This window comes from Copadichromis virginalis, linkage group LG9 (genome assembly GCF_057382275.1).
Source record: "Copadichromis virginalis isolate Kocher_CV1m ecotype Utaka linkage group LG9, C_Virginalis_male_GT1.1, whole genome shotgun sequence".
NCBI classification, from domain to species: domain Eukaryota; kingdom Metazoa; phylum Chordata; class Actinopteri; order Cichliformes; family Cichlidae; genus Copadichromis; species Copadichromis virginalis.
The window spans coordinates 19,088,084-19,111,707 of NC_140626.1; the positions used below are offsets into that span (position 1 = coordinate 19,088,084).

At 41.6% G+C, this 23,624-nt stretch overlaps 1 protein-coding gene across 2 annotated transcripts in view; it reads right to left on the reverse strand.

The window, feature by feature from the left end:
- The window catches only part of ralylb (RALY RNA binding protein like b), a 134,615-nt gene that overhangs the window by 33,507 nt on the left and 77,484 nt on the right, over nucleotides 1-23,624 (reverse strand). The gene's annotated exons all lie outside the window — the stretch shown is intronic.

A 23,624-nucleotide genomic window follows, 5' to 3' on the forward strand; every position in this document is an offset into this window, starting at 1 on the left:
AAACATTAGGTTTTATTCTATCAGGGGATTACTTTAGCACTACATGTCTAGTTAGCTATGTGCTAAAGTGAGCTTTGTGCTTTGTGCTATAGCTAAAGCAACAGCAAAAAATAACTGCGTGGCTCACAGCTTTCTGACTTTATCAAAATCACAATATAATACAGATAAGATGCTTTAGCCTAACTTACAACAATATAATTGTCATGGTCCTGGGCCATGTTGGCCCAGTGTTCTTAGTTTTCTTGTATGTTTGTATTTTGTTCCTTATTTAGGCCATGTTTTCTGAGTTGCCCTGTTGTGTTGTTCCCTAAGTGTTTTCCCTTCATGGCTTTTACCCCCTGTGTGCCCCTCTGTGTATCTGTGAGCCCTCGTCTCTCCTTATGTTTTATTCCATGTTTCCCCTGCCCATTATGTCTAAGTTCTCCCCGTGCTCTCTCTCCCCCCTGTGTGCCCTCTATGTATTTATGAGCCCTCGTCTCCCTTTGTGGTTGTTTCATGTTTCCCCAGCCCGTTATGTCTGTGTTTTCCCCGTGCTCTCTCTCCTCCTGTCTGAACCTCTGTGCACTTCCTGTTTACTTTGTGACTCTCATGCCCGTACATGTCATGTTCAGTTCACCCCGCCCTGTCTCGTTATGATTATCAGTGTCACCTGTGTTCCCCGTGTGTTCCCACTTTCCTCGTTTACCCTCTGTGTATTTCTGTCTGCGTCTCCCTCTGTTCGGCGTGACGTCGTCCCTCATGCTGTGTGTGGATCTCCCTGTGTCTCCCTGTGAGTTCTTAGTTTATGGTTTCCCAGTTTAGTCTAGTTTGTATGTTTGTTCTCCCAGCAAATAAAGCTGTGTTTTGAGTTCACCTCCCCGAGTCTGTGAGTCCTGCATTTTGGGTCCAACTCCTGCCTGCCGCACAGCGATTCCTGACAATAATAGCTTAAAACTTGCATTGGTGTTTTTGACTTGACAATAGCTTGCAGCACAAGTAAGAATACTGACTGACAGGAGTCCACATTTTCCCCCCATACGCCAATCTCCAGAAAAGTTTGTGTGGTTTCAGCAGTTCATAAAAACTTAGTTCTGGATTGTTTACCCTCTTGGTAGTGCATTCCACTACACTGCAAATCTCAGGCACTTTTCAGTTTGTTGCTTGCAGACAGAAAAGATGAACAGGCACCTTCATACAACACAAAGTCAGTGAAATGCTGTGTATTGCTTCCCCTCAGGTGTGGACCAGACTTAATTGTAGTCTGTCTCTATGTGGCAAGCCCAGCTATGAAAACATAGAGGACATAAGGCCAGATTACAGCACAAATGGTAGAAGTGTGATTTCTTTCTCTCCTAAGAAAGCAACTACTCCATTATGTCTGTATCTGTATTCGGTGGGATACTATCTTCTATGAAAACCTTTAATTTTGTGCTTATACTTGCTGGCAACTTAATTATACTGTGTCAGTTTTGCTATCTGCTCATAACTGTTGAAAAGGAAGTTATCTTACTCTCTGTATGAATAAATCAATATTCGCTTCTGAATATTATCATGCAGTATACGGGATATCACAGAGATTCATTCAGTGTCGGTGTTTCCTACGCTGCGGTGTAACCTAATTTAAAAGCCAAAAACTGTGCCCATGAAAGTGAAATAACTTCCTTTCTTCAAACATCCTCACATCGAGCAACGGCTTGTGATGGTGGCACACAGTTCAAAGCCATGGCTGAGCACAAGGGAGCATAAAAGTACTTCATAATACAGAGATTTAAAAAATCAATTTAAGCTCTTTGGAAGCTTTGTGCTGTTTCCGCTGCAAAACTGAACTTTTCATGCGACATTTAGAAAAAGCTGCAGTACCGTCGAGTAGACTCACTAAATTCGAGGTGCACTGCGAGAGCCAATTTTCTAAAGGCAAGACTGGAGACCTTGCTGCCGTGCACTGGAAAGATTACAAAACAAAATTGTCGTTGCAAGGCACAAGAAAATCCTTGAAAACATACAAACAATAAAAATAAGTAAACATTAAAAGAAGAACTAAAACAAAAGCAGAAAGTTAGGAGGGCTTTGATTTATAGCCGGCTGTTCGTGCTTTCCGTAAAAAATTCTTTTTACTATCAGGCGTAGAGGTTTTGTGATCCAGCCAGTCAGTGATGCAGACATTTCCATCTGTGCATTGCCAAGGGTGCTGCAAGGTCCTCATATTTTGTGAAGTCTGAGTGGCTTCTGGGAGACGAGCCAGTTGGTCAAAGTAAAACACCGGAAAAATGAGGAAAACAGTCCAGGAACTTTATGGATGCAGATATGAGGTGATATTTCTGAGGTGAGGGAGCCTACAACACCTTAACGTAACACTTTCATGTGAGGTCTAGTATAAAAAGTAGCTTTCCAGAATCTCATCCCACTCTGAGGTTATTATTCTTCTAAAAATGAATAAAAAACCATAAAGGAGGGTGAAGCAAATAGATCACTTGAGGCGAAAAGTGAAAAAAATTTCCATAGTCTAACCGAAGGCGGAACAAAAAATCCCATCAAGTGCTTTTTTTAATATTGTCCTTGATATCACACAACTGTTCATGAGCATCATGAGCATGCTCAGCAGTAGCAACGCATTAGAAAGGCCATTTCCTAACTGGCAGGACACAACAAGTTTACGACTGAGAACAATGCACCAATCAGCAAACGCCCTTGAGAGGATAAACCCACACCCCATTGTGAAGAGCCTTGGCTAAGTGCCTTGTAGGTACATAGATCACTTTAAAGGCACTTTCTGACAAATTGTTGTTTTTTGCATGCGGCCGTGTTCTCACTATCACTTTGTCCCCTCCAGCAACACACATTTGCCTAAATAATTTATGCATCTGCTCTGCCCCCCTTCGTCCCAACACCAAACAAGTGGAAGCACCCCAATCCCCAGGAGTGGAATTGCACTGGGGTGAAAATAAGCTGCTGGCAAACTCTTGCCTCCTTCTCCCAGAGGCTGCTCTCATGAGAAATAGGATTAAAGCCTGGTCTGTTTGTATGCTGCCTACTTAGACATGCTAAAACACAGACTTTTTACAGAAAGCTGCATGACCAAATGAGTGTGAGTGTGTGTGTGAGTGTGCATACTTGACAGAGTATGCAAGGATTGACCATGATGGTAACCTTTGGAGATAATTACACTTTTGCTCATCAACCTGAAAGGTTGACTTACAAAGAGATCAGGTCCAAACCTTTAATTAGCCCACAACAGCCCAACTAAATATAATTGGCATCTAAAACCTGAAGTGATAAAAAAAAAAATCTCTGACAGCTCTGTTTTTGTGAGCCATTATTTTTGATTCAGCATGGTTTATATGCAGTACAGTCAAATCCATGCTGTTCAGTCCCTGACAGGTATCGCCACTGCTGAAGGCTAAAAGAGCCTTAGCCTATTTCGACTGAAGCTGTCAGTACATGTGTGGTTCAAGCAGAGTCCAGTGGAGCAATCAAAACCACATTTTCAAACCTCAACTGTTAACTAACACAAAAACTGCACACTCTTTGATTCAACATTTTAAGGCTCTTTTCATGGATAAATACCATTGTTATAATCAACCTTTTGGAATGTAATACATTTTTTAGTGAATTTAACATCTTTTTAATATGAACTGTTTGTGGAACCAAAACATGGCATTTGAAGACGTGTTTGGGAATAGATATAAACACTTGTACATCTATTCAGGTGTTTCATTAACACAACAATCGGTTATTCTGACAATGACTCTCCCAGTATTAAACCTACCTGTATCGGTGAGAGAACCATGTTCTTTAGGATCTCATCAAGTTCAGGACCTTCTTTCAAGAAAATAGCAACCAACTAAATCTTCATACATCCCATCTGTTCTTCATCTTAGGGATATGTTATTGACTTACTGAATAATACTGAAGCATTTGTTCATATGTAGAGTTAACAGTTAATGGCTCAGAATTATTATATCAGTGTTAAACACTGCAGTTCAACAAAGATCCATACACCTTCTTCTGCCAGCATTTATATGTTTCATTTTTTCAAATACTTGAAATGTTCACATTTGTTTTTTGACAATAAACTCAACCTTGTACATTTCAGACAATTTCAGCTCCTTTTTGCTGGAAGGTTGTATTTTTCTACTATAAATACCTTAAATGTGTTTCATTGGGTTCAAGTAAAGCAACATTCTTGGTAGGTCATATTTCTTTTTTTCCCCTTTTTTTCGCACTTTTTTTCTTCATTGTGAACTCTGGTGTAGTTTTGGCATTGTGTTTTTGGATGGTTATTATGCTAGAGCATTCGTCTTCTGCCAAGTCATTTTGTTAGCCAGACCTTTGGTACATCCACAGGCATTCATGGTGCAATGTGGAAATGCCATCTCAGAAGCACCTTCTGTCCTTATGGTTCTCCGTATGGTCACACTCCCACCTCTGTGCCTATCAGGGTTATGAATTCACTGCAGTAGTCCTTGGCCAGATTTACGTCAAACATGTTCTACCTCATCTGAGACTCAGAAATTCATCTTAGTCCGATCTGACTAAAGCAGAGATTCAGAATATTTATCAGGCTTTAATCTTTAATTGAAGTTTAATCTTATAGTTTTGTGCCAAAGAACAAGCCAGGGATTTTTTTTCTTGGATGCTGTCCAGTATGGTTGATGTTATGCAATGTCCTTTCTGCTTTTCAAACTGTCACAGTAACTCTGATTCTCACTGATAACCCTTGTGCCAAGTTTCCTCTTGCCTGTCTGTGTTTCACATCTAGATTCTAGGATGACGCCTGATTAGTAGTTCAAAGGTTATTTGTAGGCCCTTGTACTGCTGCAGCTGTGTTTTAATTGACTTTTAGTTATTTTGTTTAATCATCATGTGTTTTTTGTAATTTAATCTTTACGAATTAAAACAATTCTTCAATTTCTCTGCCAATTCCTTCATTCGTGGACAATTCACAGCTCATTTTATAACTGCGGTTATGCAGTGGGGCAAATAAAAAAAATTACTGGTGCACTCAAATGCATTTCAGTGATCACAGGTTTTCTCACATGGATGTCTGTGATAACAATGGTATTTGGGTTTATTGCAATGAGTTTCCACTTTGGGGTTTTTATTTGCAGTATCAGTACTAGGTAAGTAAAGAGAAATTCTTTATGTGTAAACTGATAAATAATGCAATAATTTAGAGGCTGAATTATAAATTGTATAACAAATCTGTGCACTGAAGGACAGAGAAAATCCCAACAATATTATGAACTTCTATGAGCAAGCACTTTGATAACAGTAGGAAGGAAAAGCTCCCTTTTAACAGGAAGAAACCTCCAGCAGAACCAGGCTCAGGGAGGGGCAGACACTGTGACCAGTTAGGGTGAGGGGAGGAAGACATGGAAAAAATGCCAGACATTTTTATTGAAAAATTAAGCTTAGTGTGCACATTTCTGTAGTGATCTGGAAATCTGAGACATGACAAACCTTTGACGTTCCGTTTGTTTGACAACTTGCTTGTTAGCCACAGTTGCCCAGTTGCACTAATTTATTAAAGATCTTGATTATTCAAATATAATAACGTGGTCTTGCTTTAAGGACAGAATTTGTTTTGGCATCTTGTAAGAATGCTGTAGCACTGTTTCAAGCTTCGGTTGGGATCCTATAAGCAGGCAAAATGACATATTTTCATGTTTGCATCGTCACTTCTGTATGTGGGAAGTGGACTTGAAGGGAACTGATTGCAATCCATGAGCCAAGATCATCCACTTTTAGCAGAACACTTTGAGTTTGTGTAGGACTAAAAAGTCATTTTAGTATGAATGAGATGCTCAGTGCTTTTTTTCTGTTCTTCTCTTTTCCTTAGTTTCGGGTTGCTCACTTGCTCAGTCTGCAGCTTGGTCATCCATGGTTGGAGGTGGAGCTCTCCGTGATGCTGAAAGACTTATAAAGAAGGTCTGCTCAGCCTGGGCAACAATTTAAAAAAAAGGGTCTGACCTTGCAGCTGTGCAAATGTACACATAATGCAATTTCAGTCTTTCAGTGCTGAAATTAATTGTAGATATATTTAAGCTAGCCTCCAATTCTCTATCTCTAAGAGACGGCGCGTGCCTGTCTGTCTGTAGATACTAAAATAAGCATAACCCAGGTATGAATAACAATTTAATGCTACAATTTTACTGACTAGGAATTGGGGGGAAAACAGGGCTCTGGATGTAAACTGCAATGGAAAGACAGAGGCACGAAGCATAAGTAATCGCCAAAGACAGACTTGTGTTCCTCTGTCAAGAAAACAAGGATCCGTGACTCCCTGAAGGAACATGCCCATGTGTTTTATTGGTCTCATTTGCTGCCTTACATCTCTGTCTCCCTCAGACTACTCTTGCTCATGCCTCCTGTTCCGCCCTCGGTCTCACCCTATCACTCAATGTGTCTGTTCGTCTGTTCCCATCCCCCTCGCTTTCCCTCCCTCTATCACCTTCCCTTTCCTTCCACACGAACTCGCACAAGATGATATCTAACCCACCTCGCCATCCGTCACTTTCTCTCACAGCCCATATTTCTTCCTGTGTCTCTGCGCACTGCGAGGAAGCTCATTATGAGACATTTCAGTGCTGAGCATCACCTGTGGGGCCCTTTCTATTTGACACCTGTGCCGCCAACGAAAGCTTCACAAGTCTTATTTCTTCCCCTTCTTTCATTAGCAAGGGATGAATAAGCGCAGAGCAATGGAAGTCAAGACGCTGAATAAATCACAGCTATAAACTAAGCCATATGGCAGCATATTGTACAGGAATGACTGGGAATGAGAAAGCACTCCTGCGAAAACTGACAAGACCCAAAAAACATAAGGAGAAGAATATGAATGTACTACTGGAACAGACGAAAATCTGCTCGTCCTGTTGAAGCCAGCAAATCAGACTTTAATCTCTCTGCCTCTCTAGCTTTCTGTTGCGTCGTAAAAAATGAGACAGTGTACCGTTTTTTCTCCTTTCTCGATCTTAGGGAGGAGAAAACCAGCTAATAGCCTCAGGCTTCAGGAAGAGGAGAGCTAACAGGCATGGGTAGCAGGGGTCAACACAAGGTCTTGGAGAGGCAGAGACAAGAGTCTGTCTTAGTGAGCCAAAGAACCTTTCTGTATTACTGTGGGAAGAGTGCTGGAAGATTGGCAGATTCCTGAAAACTGCCTTTTGCGATGTACTGCTCCCATCAGCCGTCTCTGTGTGCTATCGGTATGGTGACGATTCAGCCCTCCAGCCTTCAACAGCTCATTTGGTACAGGTTTTTCTTTAAAACATGGGGGGTAACTACTATTGTCTACATATATGATTAGTCACATCCATCAGTGTGATCAGTGCTAATTAAGATAAACCTGCATTCCAGCTACTCATTAAGCTTACAGCCTTAATGAGAGCAGAAATATGGCACAAGCTCCTTTGACCAAAATACACTTGAAGTGAGTCATGCCTTTTAAAGCGCGCACACACAAACACAGCAACAAAGTGGTAATTTGCATGTCAAACTACCTTGTGCTTGGGCAAAATGTCCTTTCAGCACTAAGAGAAAACCCAACAACCAAAACACAGCTGATTTTGTCGGTTTCCGTAGCTGCAAATGACCTGTTTGGACGCCTGCTGTGGTGCGGCACAGAAGCTATAATTGAGAAAACAACAATTGATGAAGCAGTCATTACATGTGTACTCTTCCATACAAAGACTGAAAATAAACAGGCAGAGATTCAGAGATTCGCAAACATTCTATTTAGTAGCTGTTCAAGTAAAGCTGCTGCTTATTTTGTTTTTTTGACAAGATATAATTTCAAGAGAGCATCTTGATAAAGAGCCCGTATTTTTGTCCTAACAACTGGCGCCATTACCCATAAGAACCTTCAGATACTGTCACTACAGCTGTAAATCAGGCATTCAAAATTAAGTCGGCTTTCTGCATTAACGATGCTCCAAGGCTTCATTTGTCATTAAATTCTACCTGAGCAATGGCTGGTACAAGCAAAGTGTGAAGAGTGAAGAACAGAGGAAATGAAAGTAGCATTCTATTAAAAATGCCCAAAAAAGAGCTTTGCAAACAAAAGCAAAGAAAGAAAACTAAGAGATTACAGCAGTGCTGTTGCATTTTGGGATTAATGTTCGAGCTAAATGGTAATGCCAGGCTCACAATGACAATGATTACATGCTCAGTTACCATCTCAGTCACACTGCATGCTATCACTTCCCAATTAGCACCAAAAAGTAGATATGAGTCTGATGCAAATGTTCAGTCTTTGAAGATTTTTTAAAAAACACAATGTTCAAGTTCTGCAAATATTGTCTTAGAACTACATTTAATGGGTGTAAAAACTGGCTGCAATTTGCTCAAAGTCTTCATGTCTGATGCCAATTTGGTGACAACAGCACAACTAATACTTGCATTAAATTATAGTGAATAAGAGATTACCCTGTGTTCTGGGCAGTGTAGCATTTAGAGATGAAGACTATGGCAAACTAATGGAAGTAATGTGACTTCTCCAAGTTGAAGTAAACAGAAACCGAAGCCAACATAAATCTGTAGGATTATGCAGAAGCCACGAAATATAAATCATTGTGCTTTGTCACTATGCTCTGTTGCAAGGATCAAATCAGTTTTGCTAAAATTGTAGAGCTCTCTCTGACCCAGCATCCTGCTGCCATTGAGGGACAAAAAAGCCTTTTTTCCTTCTCATTACCAAAAAAAAAACCTTTGCTGTCCCCTTTGAGTTACAGTGCAGATGTGTAACACAGGCTGAATACAATGCGCGCATAGCAGCAAGGACCTACAAGAAATGAGAAATGTGGACTTTCCCAAAAAAAACTGATGATAAAATTCCCCGCATGCCAGGGCTGATGGTTCTACATCACATCTGGCCTTTTTTCCCCCTCATTCGTGAGTTATTTTATTTCACTTTCCTCTTCTTGCAACAGCAACTGTCTATTTGATGAGATAAAAATTAAAGGCAGAGGCGAGAAAGAAAAAAAAAAGAGAGAGCAGGACACGGAAGGAGCTGCCGATCATCTTCTCACGGATTAAGAAACTCTGGTGCCTATCTCCCCAATGACTCAATTAATTGAACAAAGTAACTAATCATGCAAATTGTGTCTCGGCAGGAGAGACAGAAACAAAGACAATGGCAAAAATGAGGGAGCTGAATTTAGCAGGTGATGGACGAGCAAAAGGAATAGGTGGGGATGTAGGAAATTCATGTTTGCAGCAGATTACATCTAGCTGTCTTTGGTCCAACTTCACTATTCAGTGAGTCTAACTCAAAGGAAAGGAAGGCAGGAGGGCTGAGATATAAAAGTGCTGTACTGAGTACCAAATCTGTGTCTCCGTAACCAGTAGGTGAGGTCCTGTCAGTTGCAGGCATAATAAATCTACAAATACTCCAAGGACGTTTTTCAGACGAGCAAAGACGAAAGAACTGACACAGGCCACATTACAGGTACAAGATTTCCAGAAAATTTCAGAGTGAATTACAGTCAAATTTGTCACTGCAGTGGATGAACAATGTGCCCTGACAGTCTTTGATTTTCACAAAGGTCTAGCAGCTCCTTTCAGACACAGACCTCATATATCTTTATCTTACTGTAGTTCTCACATATTAGCCGCATTCTTATTTTTCTGTGCTGCCCGTGGATCCATCAATCAAGGTCACAAGATGCTGCCGTCCCCTCAAACGGAAATAACCCTTTACCTTTTTTTCTAGGCAGGGAAGCTTTTAAGAACTGCAAATAAAAAAAACAAAAAAAAAAACATGTTTACAGACACCTCTCAGGAGAAAGAAAGACACAGCAGGCAGTAGTGTTGTCTAATTACATGGAAAAAAGAGTAGAGAGGAGACTGAGGGACAATCTGCATATCAAAGGTGCTGTTCTAGGAACCTTTGAAGATCAAACACTGAGCAGGGCTCTTCAGGAGAACCATGAAGCCAGGTTCAAGGTGAGGTGATGTGACTCTACATTTTTCTGTTTGAATTTGGCAAACTGTACTCTTATAAATTATCACGTGTAATTTAAATATAGTAATTCACACATACCAAAAGAGGATTTAAGTTTCATTAGTTGCCCCCCTTCAAGCATGCGTTAAAACTTGCTGACTGGATCTCAATTTGCAATTTTTTAATGTATGGCAAGAATTGGAAAGTGCGAAATTGAGTTTCCATTGCTCCTTCACAACTTTTAATGTGACACTAGCTTCATCACAGGGGCAAAGTGATGAAATCCGTCTTTCTCCCAGTAGACAAATTTTATTCTCTAAAGAAGCTAAAATTCATACTGCATTAAAGTTTAAAGTGGATTGCTTGCCTGATAAATGGCTTCATTGTACATATTTAGCCCCAGAGAGGTAATCAGAGCTTAATTTTGCTTTTGAATCTAAAATTCAGAAAATGTTACTTACTAAATATTTTCTTTAGTGCCATCAGTACCTCTGACAGTGCATGCACCGAGGCTGCAGTTCGTCCAGAATTGATTGATGGGGGCAGCGCATGCCTATGCACGTGCTCATCTATCCTTACATGCTTAAGAAGAATGCCTACAAGCTCAAGAAAAAACTATACATGGAAGATGGCGAATAGTGTCACTGCCGCGATAGCTGCGCCCCGACTCGTCAATAAGAACAGCAGAAAGAATTGGGTATGGAAGACTACTGCTATCGTCAAATCAAATCTGCACCACGGGCTAAAATGTTTGCAGTGAATAACTCTATAAATGCTTAAGCTAACGTAATGTAACTTAATGTAATAATGTAATGTAAAAAATAAAAATGACTAACAAATTAAAATAAAATAACTATACCTCAGCCTTTTCTCCCTGTTTCACTTCCTTAAGAATGGCTTCTTCACCTAATTTAATAATGTTATATCTAGTAGTTGCATTAGTGGGCTAAAACATTTCAGTTCACATCCTAATTTTTTTCTCTCTTTATTTTTAATTGTAGCATCACATTAGGTATCGAGATTCTATTGCTATCAGTGCTGGTTATAAAATTTCTAGTGATGCCTCTGTTTAGCCACACTTAAGTAAGAAATTATTAAACTGTTAGAAATTCATTAGAAAAAATGTGAAAATTTTGTCCAGGTTTCTACTTCATTTTATGACCCAGCAAGTCATAAAATCCCTCCCTTATTTTGTTGCTAATAGGGTCAGATTAGGGCTGTGCGATATGACCAAAATCTCATATCCCGATATAAGAATTTTGTCGTCCCGATAACGATATAAATCACAAAAATGTAACATTTTCTGTAAATTCTGTGAATCTCGGGCAGCTCGATTTGCGGGAAGTGTTTCAAGCTGCGCCTCATGTACCTGAAGTTGAGTGTTTTAACAGATGCATGAAACTATACATTTTTAGACATAGGTTTTAACGGCCGCCGTTTTCTTTGTGAGTATTTATTACACGGCGTGCTGCGGGGAAAAGCCCGTTCTAACGTTTGAGTCTAAGGTTTATTTTTTAGCACCTGGCGGCTCTTTTTTACGTTTTTTTTTTTTAACTTTTTTTTACTTCTCATTCAGTTTATTTTGAAAAGGCTCAACAGGATCTTGAGCTTTTTTGTGAAAGGTTTATGTGGAACACGTGATGGTGTTACCGTCATTGTTGCTAACCAAAACGCATAAAAACAGGCGCTTGTCCGTCCGTAGTGTGGTTATATTAAATATAAGAGAAAGAGAGAACTTTAAGAAATTAATATAGCCACTACAGTGACCATCAAAACGATGAAAAAATATTGCCGTAAACAGTTTACTTTGCGACACCACGAAACAAACGATAGCGTAAAATGAAACGATAGACGTTTTTATATCGTCATCCGATGTACAGTGGGGCAAAAAAGTATTTAGTCAGCCACCGATTGTGCAAGTTCCCCCACTTAAAATGATGACAGAGGTCAGTAATTTGCACCAGAGGTACACTTCAACTGTGAGAGACAGAATGTGAAAAAAAAAAAATCCATGAATCCACATGGTAGGATTTGTAAAGAATTTATTCGTAAATCAGGGTGGAAAATAAGTATTTGGTCAATAACAAAAATACAACTCAATACTTTGTAACATAACCTTTGTTGGCAATAACAGAGGTCAAACGTTTACTATAGGTCTTTACCAGGTTTGCACACACAGTAGCTGGTATTTTGGCCCATTCCTCCATGCAGATCTTCTCGAGAGCAGTGATGTTTTGGGGCTGTCGCCGAGCAACACGGACTTTCAACTCCCGCCACAGATTTTCTATGGGGTTGAGGTCTGGAGACTGGCTAGGCCACTCCAGGACTTTCAAATGCTTCTTACGGAGCCACTCCTTTGTTGCCTGGGCGGTGTGTTTTGGATCATTGTCATGTTGGAAGACCCAGCCTCGTTTCATCTTCAAAGTTCTCACTGATGGAAGGAGGTTTTGGCTCACAATCTCACGATACATGGCCCCATTCATTCTGTCCTTAACACGGATCAGTCGTCCTGTCCCCTTGGCAGAAAAACAGCCCCATAGCATGATGTTTCCACCCCCATGCTTCACAGTAGGTATGGTGTTCTTGGGATGCAACTCAGTATTCTTCTTCCTCCAAACACGACGAGTTGAGTTTATACCAAAAAGTTCTACTTTGGTTTCATCTGACCACATGACATTCTCCCAATCCTCTGCTGTATCATCCATGTGCTCTCTGGCAAACTTCAGACGGGCCTGGACATGCACTGGCTTCAGCAGCGGAACACGTCTGGCACTGTGGGATTTGATTCCCTGCCGTTGTAGTGTGTTACTGATGGTGACCTTTGTTACTTTGGTCCCAGCTCTCTGCAGGTCATTCACCAGGTCCCCCCGTGTGGTTCTGGGATCTTTGCTCACCGTTCTCATGATCATTTTGACCCCACGGGATGAGATCTTGCGTGGAGCCCCAGATCGAGGGAGATTATCAGTGGTCTTGTATGTCTTCCATTTTCTGATGATTGCTCCCACAGTTGATTTTTTCACACCAAGCTGCTTGCCTATTGTAGATTCACTCTTCCCAGTCTGGTGCAGGTCTACAATACTTTTCCTGGTGTCCTTCGAAAGCTCTTTGGTCTTGGCCATGGCGGAGTTTGGAGTCTGACTGTTTGAGGCTGTGGACAGGTGTCTTTTATACAGATGATGAGTTCAAACAGGTGCCATTCATACAGGTAACGAGTGGGGGACAGAAAAGCTTCTTAGAGAAGACGTTACAGGTCTGTGAGAGCCAGAGACTTTCCTTGTTTGAGGTGACCAAATACTTATTTTCCACCCTGATTTACGAATAAATTCTTTACAAATCCTACCATGTGAATTCATGGATTTTTTTTTCACATTCTGTCTCTCACAGTTGAAGTGTACCTCTGGTGCAAATTACTGACCTCTGTCATCATTTTAAGTGGGGGAACTTGCACAATCGGTGGCTGACTAAATACTTTTTTGCCCCACTGTATATCGTTATATCGAACAGCCCTAGGTCAGATTACATTTCTTTGAATTTTGTGAGTACAGATCCAAACAGGAATCATTCCATCCTCTACCTTTTATAATACATGCTGCCATTCACAAAACGCTCATTTGATCATGACTGGTTAGAGGATTTTTGTGGACATCCCATTACAAATGCAGGCGTCTGTTCTCCTGTAAACTCATGTGTGACTTCCAGCCTGCTTCACCGCCTCGCTGCCCGTGTCTGCTGCTGCATGGACCAAAGTCCGAGGAGATCAGCTCATAATCCCCAGCCCCTTGAGGCACCCGCAGAACAGATAAAGGCATGGCATTGGTTTGAGATCACATCCCTCTGTGTGACCTGTAAACCTAGTGAGCTGTCTCATGCAAGTCAACAATGATACACTTCAAAAAGCGGACGATCCAGGCTGCTGGATACATGAACATGGCACAGCGAGGGAGCTTAGAGATGAAAAGCGAGGCATGAAAACAAACACCAAGCTGATATTCACAGCAGAACAAGTATTTCTTTTGAGCAACATTCACGACAGCTGTTAATAATCGGGACATCGCCACTGACTTTCCCTGCGACTAAAAATAGGGACTTTTAGCTCTTTAGTGTTAAATCTAGAACAGAAATCTTTGAGGTGCTGCTTTCAAATTCCCAGTACGACATTCATATTTCATTTTTAACCAAGAAATAAAGTGAATTACTGATTTGGGGAAATTTGACAGGCTCATTGCTGGCCTACAGGCGTGAAAATATGATGTAATTTTCAAAACCCATGTTGCTCATCCCTGCATAGGTACTACAAGCGCTCCCTGCCGATGGATGACAGAGAGAGAGTCCTCTAATTACTTCAGAGCATTTGCAATGACACTTGACAGACATTAATTTCGCCATTCGTCACACTGGTACATACAGGCTGGAGTCATAGCTGTCACTGTACTTTTGATCCAGTATTAAATGGGACCTACTGTGCACACTTTCTCCTCCATCATTTTTTTCTGGCTCTTTTATTCTTCTTCTTCTGCTTGCTGGGTTTCACTACAATACATCAGCTGAACAGCTCTTGTGCTAGCACGAGTGGGTGGATGAGAGGCAAAAGAATGTAAAGACCACTATAAACCTTTAAGGTAAAAAGGCACTTGCACATGCGTTGTGCAGGTAGCATGCGATAGACCTGAACAGGGAGACACTCATTTCTAGCTGCACATTATTCACTGACATCTACTACTGTAGCTTTGCATGATTCAAAATCTTTTGTTATGCTGGACCTTGGTGCAGCCTTTCAGCTAATTGCTAGTTATTGTGATTGGTTGCCCTTGCAAAGACGTTTAAGAGGCTATTTTCATTCAGAGTTACCGGCACATTTACTGATCTCATTGATTGAAACTTTGCCCATGTTTTGAATAAACATCCACTATTGTAACAGTATATGTACAGCACTGTGCAAATGTCTTTAGCCATCCCTCATTTGTTACAATTTTACAGGAAAATGAGATATAGAAAAAAAACATTCAGAAGAATGAAGCTGTTCTCCATGAGATGTTTTCCAGATTGTATTGCACGGTGGATCAAAAATCTGAAGGTCCTTTTTTGCGTTCATAATTCCATTAATCTTGACAGGATTCTCAACATCACTTTGTGAAATGTAGCTCCAAACCATGACCAAGTCTCCACCATGGTTTACAGGTAGCTGTAGACACTCACCGTACGTCCTTCTTCATACATACAGATTTGGTGATTTAAACCAAATATTGCAAATTGAGATTCATCGCTCTCTAAGACCTGTTGCCACTGATTTTCGTATGCACTTTGGCGCACCTCACCCTTTTCTCCCTGTTTCCTTTTGTTAAGAGTGGCTTCTTGACAGCCAGCATTTCTGATGAGGCGTCAGTGAACAGTAAATGGATCAACTGAAGGATCAGATGGAGGTCAGAGGTCCTGTGTCAGGTCTTTGCTGGATTTTTTCCCCTATTTCTTAAGAACATGACTTTTAGATGTTGTTCATCTGCCACTTCTTCCTTCATCCTTTACTTGTTTCCTCAAGTGTTTTTGAAGGACACACTTCACACGATGCCAGGTTTTCTACTAATAACTCTCAGGAATTAAATGTTGGTGCAATAATGATATTTTATGCCTTTCAAACTTTTATCTTTGCCATTTTTTGCAGTTTCAAGTAAAGAAGTGAGACCAAATCACGTGTTTTCTGCAACAGGCCTAAAGTTACACTTTAAAACTGCATCTTTGCTAATTTGGTGTTACTTGTGGACACGACACTGGTTCACCCCTTGAGCCAAGAGTCTTTTCCTTATGCCGGAATCCTTAATAGGTCAGTGTTAAGTGGCTTAACAAATAAAGAAAAAACATTCATCTGAAAAAGGTCATGTGCAAGGATGGGACTAAACTCTGGAAGACCTTCCGAAAGCCTGAAGAATTACTGTTAAACACCACTTTAAAAAGTTACAAACAGTCCCCTCGTAGGCAAAATATAAAGAAATGAGGGGTGGCTTAAATTTTTTTGCAGTGCTTTATAACACAAAGTAATGAAAACTAACAGTGCCCCTTCATTAAACACCATTCATCAAAGTGTGTTTTTCTAAGTCGTTTTCTTCACACTAAGAAAAATAGAGGCATTTGGCAGCACCCCCCCCCTGTGACATCTTTTGACATCTCTGTCACATTATTTCATCAGCCACAGAGGAGACTCATTAGGTCCTTTCTGACAGATAAAATCACATCTCCAGCACAGCGCCGTGTGATGCGGTTCCTATATATAAAGAAAGGTGTGGAGGCACAGCTGGTGAATTTTTAAACTTGCATCCAAGGCAGCAAATAAAGTATCTGGAACGGATTATATTCTGTAATTGCTTGTGATTTATTCAAGAGAAGCAGAGCAGTGGATGCTTAACAGCCCCACCAAGGATTGTGTTGTGCATGATTTGTATTCCTTCCCATGGACACGCAAGCTGAAATTCTGGGTAAAATGGAGATAAACTGAAAAGAAGTCTAGTCTGGAAGGCAGGAAAAAAAAGACCCTCTCACACACAAACTCTTGACACGCACAAGTAGAAAAAAAAACTGCTATCCTTGACACATGGTTTGAGATACATGGAGGACATCTGACAAAAGATGTAACAGCCTGCCTCACTCGTCCCCCCTCCTCCTCCTCAGCATCAGCAGCACGGCACACGCATAAAGGAACAGAGTAACATCTGGAGCACATGAAAACACATTTCTTGGTCGTACGCTTCAGCCTTGAGTCATGTTCAAAAATCGCAACAAACACAAGAACATCTCAAGTCCAGACATAAAAAAAAAGGAGGAGAGGAAAGTCTAGAAGAAGTTTGCTTTTGTATTTATCAATATTCATTTCCATGTATCACATATCAAAGTTTCCCACTACCTTTATGAAGCGTATAGTACCAAAATAAATGTTTAATACATACAAGCGCACGGAAAACAAATCCCCGAGGTTTAGAGGGCTCAAACCCCATTTGATCTCCAAAGATTCCTGGCCTGCAAGACCTTAAATATTTATGGACTCCAACTCAAATACCCCTGCTGTTGCCCACACTCACAAAAAAGGGCCTGAGATGCTTTCTATTCCTAATCAAATTAATGACAATAGGCAACACCGCAGACACAGAGATCCCTTTTTGATAAAGAAAGGAACGATGTCTTTTTAATAAAATGATCAATACACAAATCCCTGTTTTTAAAGCTTTTATATTTTCAAAATTAAAGCTGCTGACGCCAATAAATAAATAATAAACTGCTATAATTTCAAGCTAACACATTCCAAAATCTGCACGACTTCACAGCTATGTGCCAGTCGCTCTTGCATTGTTGCTGAATCTGTGGTATATGTTGCTTTTTAGAAGAAAAAAATCATAACAAAAATGCACAACATCCTTTTTACAGTCACATCTGCATCAATAAGTTAAAGCAGCCCTCCAGTATATTTTTTTGATCATCTCTCTCAGCCACTAGTGCTTGCAAGTGATCACGGCTCAGCACACTGAGCGTGTGAATTTGCAGTTTTTGGAGTTCCCATTTCTGCAGAAAGGTCTGATAAGGCTGCAGGTACTGAACAAAAAAAGGAAGGATACTGGACTACCTTCCCTGAGAAAACTCATTTTTCTCATATAAGAACATCTTTTTCTTCTGTCTGACTTTTCCAAAGACTAAACTCAAATATAGCAGCACAAAAAAAAATCCATCCTGTAAGTCCACAGCCGCTGGCAGTCTCTCACGGACTCCCTGGCCTAATAGCTGGCAGATACAGTCCGGAGCCCTTAAACAAGCTCTTTAACAATATGAGCCCACGTATAGACTCGCTGTCTTTTTTTTCTTAACTGTCTCCTGCTCTTTGTGCACCTGGGTTTCTTTGTGTGTTCTGTCTCTTGACACTTACGCCTTTGTGCTCTGTGTCCAAATTTGGCTTCCCTCCCACACTGTCTACATGCAAGCTGCAAATCTAGAAAGTTATACAGCGAGATCTATTTCCAGCCACTGCACAATATACATTTCCATTTTCTCTGTTGAAGAGGGAAAAAAAAGAGCATAACGTGGTCTTTCTATACAGTGCACACCAGCCACAAAGCAGCACTTTAAAACCTTTATCGCACTCCACAGATGTCTAGGAGACAAGGAAGGGGGAGGGGGGATCACGGTATAACTGACTGTGTGCACTTGTGTCAAGAAGTGCCAAATGGTAATTAGTGAACCACTGGTTTGCCACGTTGTACTTAATTACTTGTTAAGTCATCTTTCCAGTTTCTTGACTGAGGCAGTGTTGCTCTGTGGCAGAGTATGAGTGCGCACACAGCTCGGAGAGCCTCGCTTCAGGATGTATAATACCAACTCTATTATTCTGTTACAGCATAATAACAGCCGCTAATTATTATTTAATCTGCTGATTATTTCCTCAGATAACCATTCAGTCTAATCCTCTAATCAGGATGTTTCTTTTCCCCTGACCCACAGAGACCCACGGATATTCACTCTACTGTCACATGAGATACAGAAAAGCAGCAAATTGAGGTAATTAAAAAACTCACACTGGATAATGAATGACATTGTTGCTTGAAATAAAAAAAGACTAAGAGAAGAGAAGACAAACCCCTAATTACCCAGACAGTTTTCCATTTGTAAATTGTTTGCCCATAAGTAGAGCTTGATTCCGAAGCAAAATTACTCAGTGAGTTTAGACATCATACTGTGAATGAGCTCAAATATTTTCTTTTCTCACCTCACGGATGCAGAAATGAACGGAGATCATACTGCGTGCGCACAACAGAAATCTGCGTGTTAATATGCAAAACACCAGCAAGACAAAATTCACATGAATTTGTGCACTCTGGAACACAAATGGTGTTTGTTGCAACTGCAATAACTCACTGGTATATAATTATAACTGTATGGGAAATGAACCGCCGAAGCTCATATCCTTGATAACACATTTCTTGGCAGTGTGAGCAAACTTCAGCAGAATTAATAGGCTGTATTTCAACAGACAGAGCAGCAGAGCAGGTGCAAAGATGGTTTTGAAAGAAGCAGCCAGGGCTCAGCAGGTGACTTGATTTAACACTTCATCATCACAGGATCAACAACAGAATGCAATATTACAGAGCCGATAATTGCTCGCTGACAAATCTGAAATTTTCTATGTACGATTACATTTCACGCATATTTCAACTACTTAAAAAAGGCCCTGCGCTCGCTTTAAAGCGATCGGGTTGCATCTTGGCATGCGCGAGTCACGGCTTAGTATTTGCAACTTGTATTTTTATGCCAAGCACAGAGCGACATCATCATAAAGAAAATGTCCTCGGTGTATCACGAAGCCCGAACGATCTGTGTAAACTTACATCGATGATTGCGACGCTTCCCCTTGTACATGGTCATTATGTACCGGTCCAGCTTTGCGCTCTTTCAGATACTTGAGAGGCAGAGGGCGTAAGACTTCAGCGTGCTGCGATACTTTCTGACTGGAAATAAATTAGCCCTTCAGACGGAGAATTGGAGGCACTTCTAGAGCGAGGACCATACCATGCTTAGAGACGGGAGGGGGGGAGCGGGCTACAGTGCACTCTCCCCCATACAGACATCAGAGCCGGTCAAACAAAGTAAATTAGGAGAAAACAGCCGGGAAGACAGATTATGATAAACTCCTTTAGTTTATATGGCTATAGAATGAAATGCAACCTTTAGATTCACTAAATACGCAAGTAAATCTTCCAGTTGTGCCGAGTCTTCGGTATTTTGACTAGATTTTTGAGTCACAAAAATAAAATCGTTTATTGTTTAGTCATTTAAAATTCAAATTTGGCATAATACATACATATACGTAATACAAGCTGTATTTTTCGTTGCTCTGTTCAGCCAATAAGATAACATTAAAACACTAACAAATGGGAAAAACACTGCGTATCTCCTTAAAATGCAATGTTCTGCTGATTTCGTGTGAACGATATTCTGGGACGTGCCAGATCACCAAGACAACAGCAGCAACCTCACCAGCAAGACAAGGCATCCCACTAAAACTGATAACAATCTCAGTGGGTGGTAACCCCCCCAAACAAGACTATGTCCATTGCTCATTGGAGCAGAGCTGGTTTAGGAGATCCCACAGTACACAATATTGGGTACCCAGTTTAAATATTGTGGCAAAAGGCATGTAAAATTAAAAGCATTATTAATTATCCCTTAATAATGAAAGTGTCCTCCTTAGGGGGAACATTTTTAACATTTTTGGTAAGTTTTCCAAAAGTTTCCAAGATAAGACTGAACGTAGCAGACCTGATTTAATAAGATAGGTTTCCAGGTGGGCTTTCAGATTAACTGTTCTACAGAGATACCACACTAATATATAAATTCTTTGTGAAGATGTGAACATAATTTGTTGCCAGTATATTAAGCTTTTGTTTCTAATGTTTGTTTGGGTTTTTTTTTTTTTTTGTTTGTTTCTTTCAAGCTATCTATGTATTACTGAAAGATTTGGAGATGGGAATATTTCAGATATTGTGTCAAACTAGCCTTTTTATTGTCACCATAGAGGAGGATTCATCAAAACTGTCATGTTAGCAAAACTGTAGGGGTGAAGCTACTTGGGCACTGTGGCCATGTGGTAAATTATATTTTAGCAGTGGCTGTATGCTTAACACTTCTGTTTTGGATTTGACATCGTGATGGCACTACTGTAGGTCCTGGACATTTCCCCTGAGGCAATTTCATGGTAAGCCATTTGACAGATGTCCAGACAATTTTCCTATTGGCACTATGCAGGGAAAATCTGCTGATTAGGAACTGATATTGTGCTGGGCCATAAGTGCCTGTACAAATGTTCATAGCAATTCACTGCAGTCAGGACCAAAAGCGGACCTAAAGACTGTGTATGTACCTAGCTACCAGGACGTCTCCCTGTTAGTTAAATGCTGCTATGAAGACTTTGTTCACCACTGCTATCCTGATGTTTTGAAACCAAAACATATCAAAGGTATATTCATCTGTACTCTTTTTCACTTTAACTGAGACCATCATTTACAAAAGTAGTATAATGTTGTACTAAAAAAGTCAGTGAAGCCATAAACTAATCAGCAAAGTGCTTTTTTAGGTTTTAGATAAAGGGAGCCAAGAATTAATGTTTCCATGGACCTTTAACCAGACTGAAGTACTGTGATCTGCTACTATTTATACCATTATTGGTCAAACTTTTTGGGGCGTCCTCGTGACCTTGTCCCTTTGCCAGTTTGCTGAAGACCAGCTTGTCTGTTCTGCCACAATCCATCCAGCAGATGTAGCTTAGCAAGTGTAACCACTTTGTCCTAACTGTAGTCGAACACTTGGAAAGCTTCAGGAAGTCAGATTTGAGTTTGTTATGTGTTGCCAATACTTGAAGTTCAAAAGGCAGTGCAGCGAGCATCAGGGGAATGGCTCCAGGATTTGAAGATGCCTAGTTCAAGTTCAAGTTCAAGTTCAAGTTCAAGTTCAACTTTATTGTCACTTCAACCATATACAGTTTAAAAATACACAGTGAGGCGAAACAACGTTCCTCCAGGAACCAAGGTGCTACAAGACAAGTTAGTGCAAAAAAAAATATATATATATATAATATATCTAGTAATAATATTGTGCAAAAGAGCATTTACAGGTTGGTGTGTGCGATGGTTTGGTGGTGTAGGTCAGTGTGTTTGCGCTTTGTGTTGGTTAGTCAGTCCAGTCTCAATGTTTTGAGGTATTTGAGTTAAGCTGAGTGATAATGTTAGTGTATGTGTGTGTGTGTGCGTGTTTATCAGTCAGTCCCTTTTTGCTGAGGAGACGGATGGCTTGTGGAAAAAAGCTGTTGCACAGTCTGGATGTGTGTGCCCGAATGCTTCGGTACCTTTTTCCAGATGGCAGGAGTGTAAAGAGTGTGTGAGAGGGGTGTGTCCGATCAGCCACAATGCTGGTGGCTTTGCGAATGCAGCGTGTGGTGTAGATGTCCTCAATAGAGGGTAGAGAGACCCCGATGATCTTCTCTGCTGTTCCCACTATCCGCTGTAGGGTCTTGCGGTCTGATATGGCACAGCTCCCAAACCAGACAGTGATGCAGCCGCTCAGGATGCTCTCAATAGTTCCTCTATAGAAGGTGGTCAGGATCGGTGGTGGAAGCCGGGCCTTTCTCAGTCTTCTCAGAAAGAAGAGACGCTGTTGGGCTTTCTTGTGCAGGGAGCTGGTGTTGAGGGACCAGCCGAGGTCCTTCTCCAGGTGTACACCCAGGAATTTGGTGCTGTCAACGATCTCCACAGAGGAGCCGTTGATGCTCAGCGGTGAGTGGTCGCCTCGTGTCCTCCTAAAGTCAACAACCATCTCTTTTGTCTTGTCAACATTCAGAGACAGGTTGTTGTCCTTACACCAGTCCGTTAGTCTCTGCACTTCCTCTCTGTACGCTGACTCGTCGTTCTTGCTAATGAGACCCACCACGGTCGTGTCATCAGCGAATTTAATGATGTGATTTGAACTGTGTGTTGCTACACAGTCATGAGTCAGCAGTGTGAACAGCAGAGGACTGAGCACACAGCCTTGTGGGGCCCCAGTGCTCAGTGTGGTGGTGCTGGAGGTGCAGTTCCCGATCCGTACTGACTGAGGCCTTCCGGTCAGAAAGTCCAGGATCCAGTTGCAGAGGGAGGTGTTCAGGCCTAACAGGCTCAGCTTTCCGATCAGTTGTTGGGGGATGATCGTGTTAAATGCTGAGCTGAAATCTATGTACAGCATTCGGACGTGTGAGTCCTTCTTGTCCAAGTGTGTCAGGGCAAGATGGAGTGCAGTGGAGATGGCGTCGTCCGTTGAGCGGTTATGGCGGTATGCAAATTGCATTGGGTCCAGTGAGGGGGGCAGCAGGGTCTTGATGTGTCTCATGACGAGCCGTTCGAAGCACTTCATGATGGTGGGTGTAAGTGCGATAGGGCGGTAGTCATTGAGACAGGACACAGAAGACTTCTTGGGCACGGGGACGATGGTGGTGGCCTTGAAGCACGTGGGGACAACGGCACTGCTCAGAGAGATGTTGAAGATGTCGGTGAGAACATTTGCCAGCTGATCAGCACATTCTCTGAGCACTCTGCCTGGGATGTTGTCTGGTCCAGCAGCTTTACGTGGATTGACTCTGCGTAGAGTTTTCCTCACCTCAGCTGTAGTGAGACACAGGACCTGGTCGTTCGGAGGAGGGGTGGTCTTCCTCGCCGCCACGTCGTTCTGCCTGTCGAACCGAGCATAGAAGTTGTTAAGCACATCTGGGAGGGAGCCGTCACTGTCACAGGCAGGTGGTGTCGTCCTGTAGTTAGCGATGGCTTGTAAGCCCTGCCACATGCGTCGTGTGTCGCCGCTGTCCTTAAAGTGGTTGTGGATTCTCTGGGCGTGTGCGCGCTTCGCCTCTCTGATGGCCCGAGAAAGTTCAGCCCTCGCTCTTCTAAGCGCCACCTTATCTCCCTCTTTGAAGGCAGAGTCTCGGGTCCTTAGAAGTGCACGCACTTCCGCAGTAATCCACGGTTTCTGGTTGGGTCGTGAGATGATGATCTTGGAGACAGTGACGTCATCGGTGCACTTGTTGATATAGCTGGACACTGATGATGTGTACTCCTCCAAGTCAGTGAAGTCGCCGTAAGTTGCAGCCTCTCTAAAGGGGCTGCAACTTACGGCGACTTCACTGACTTGGAGGTTAGGGAAGACCATGTCT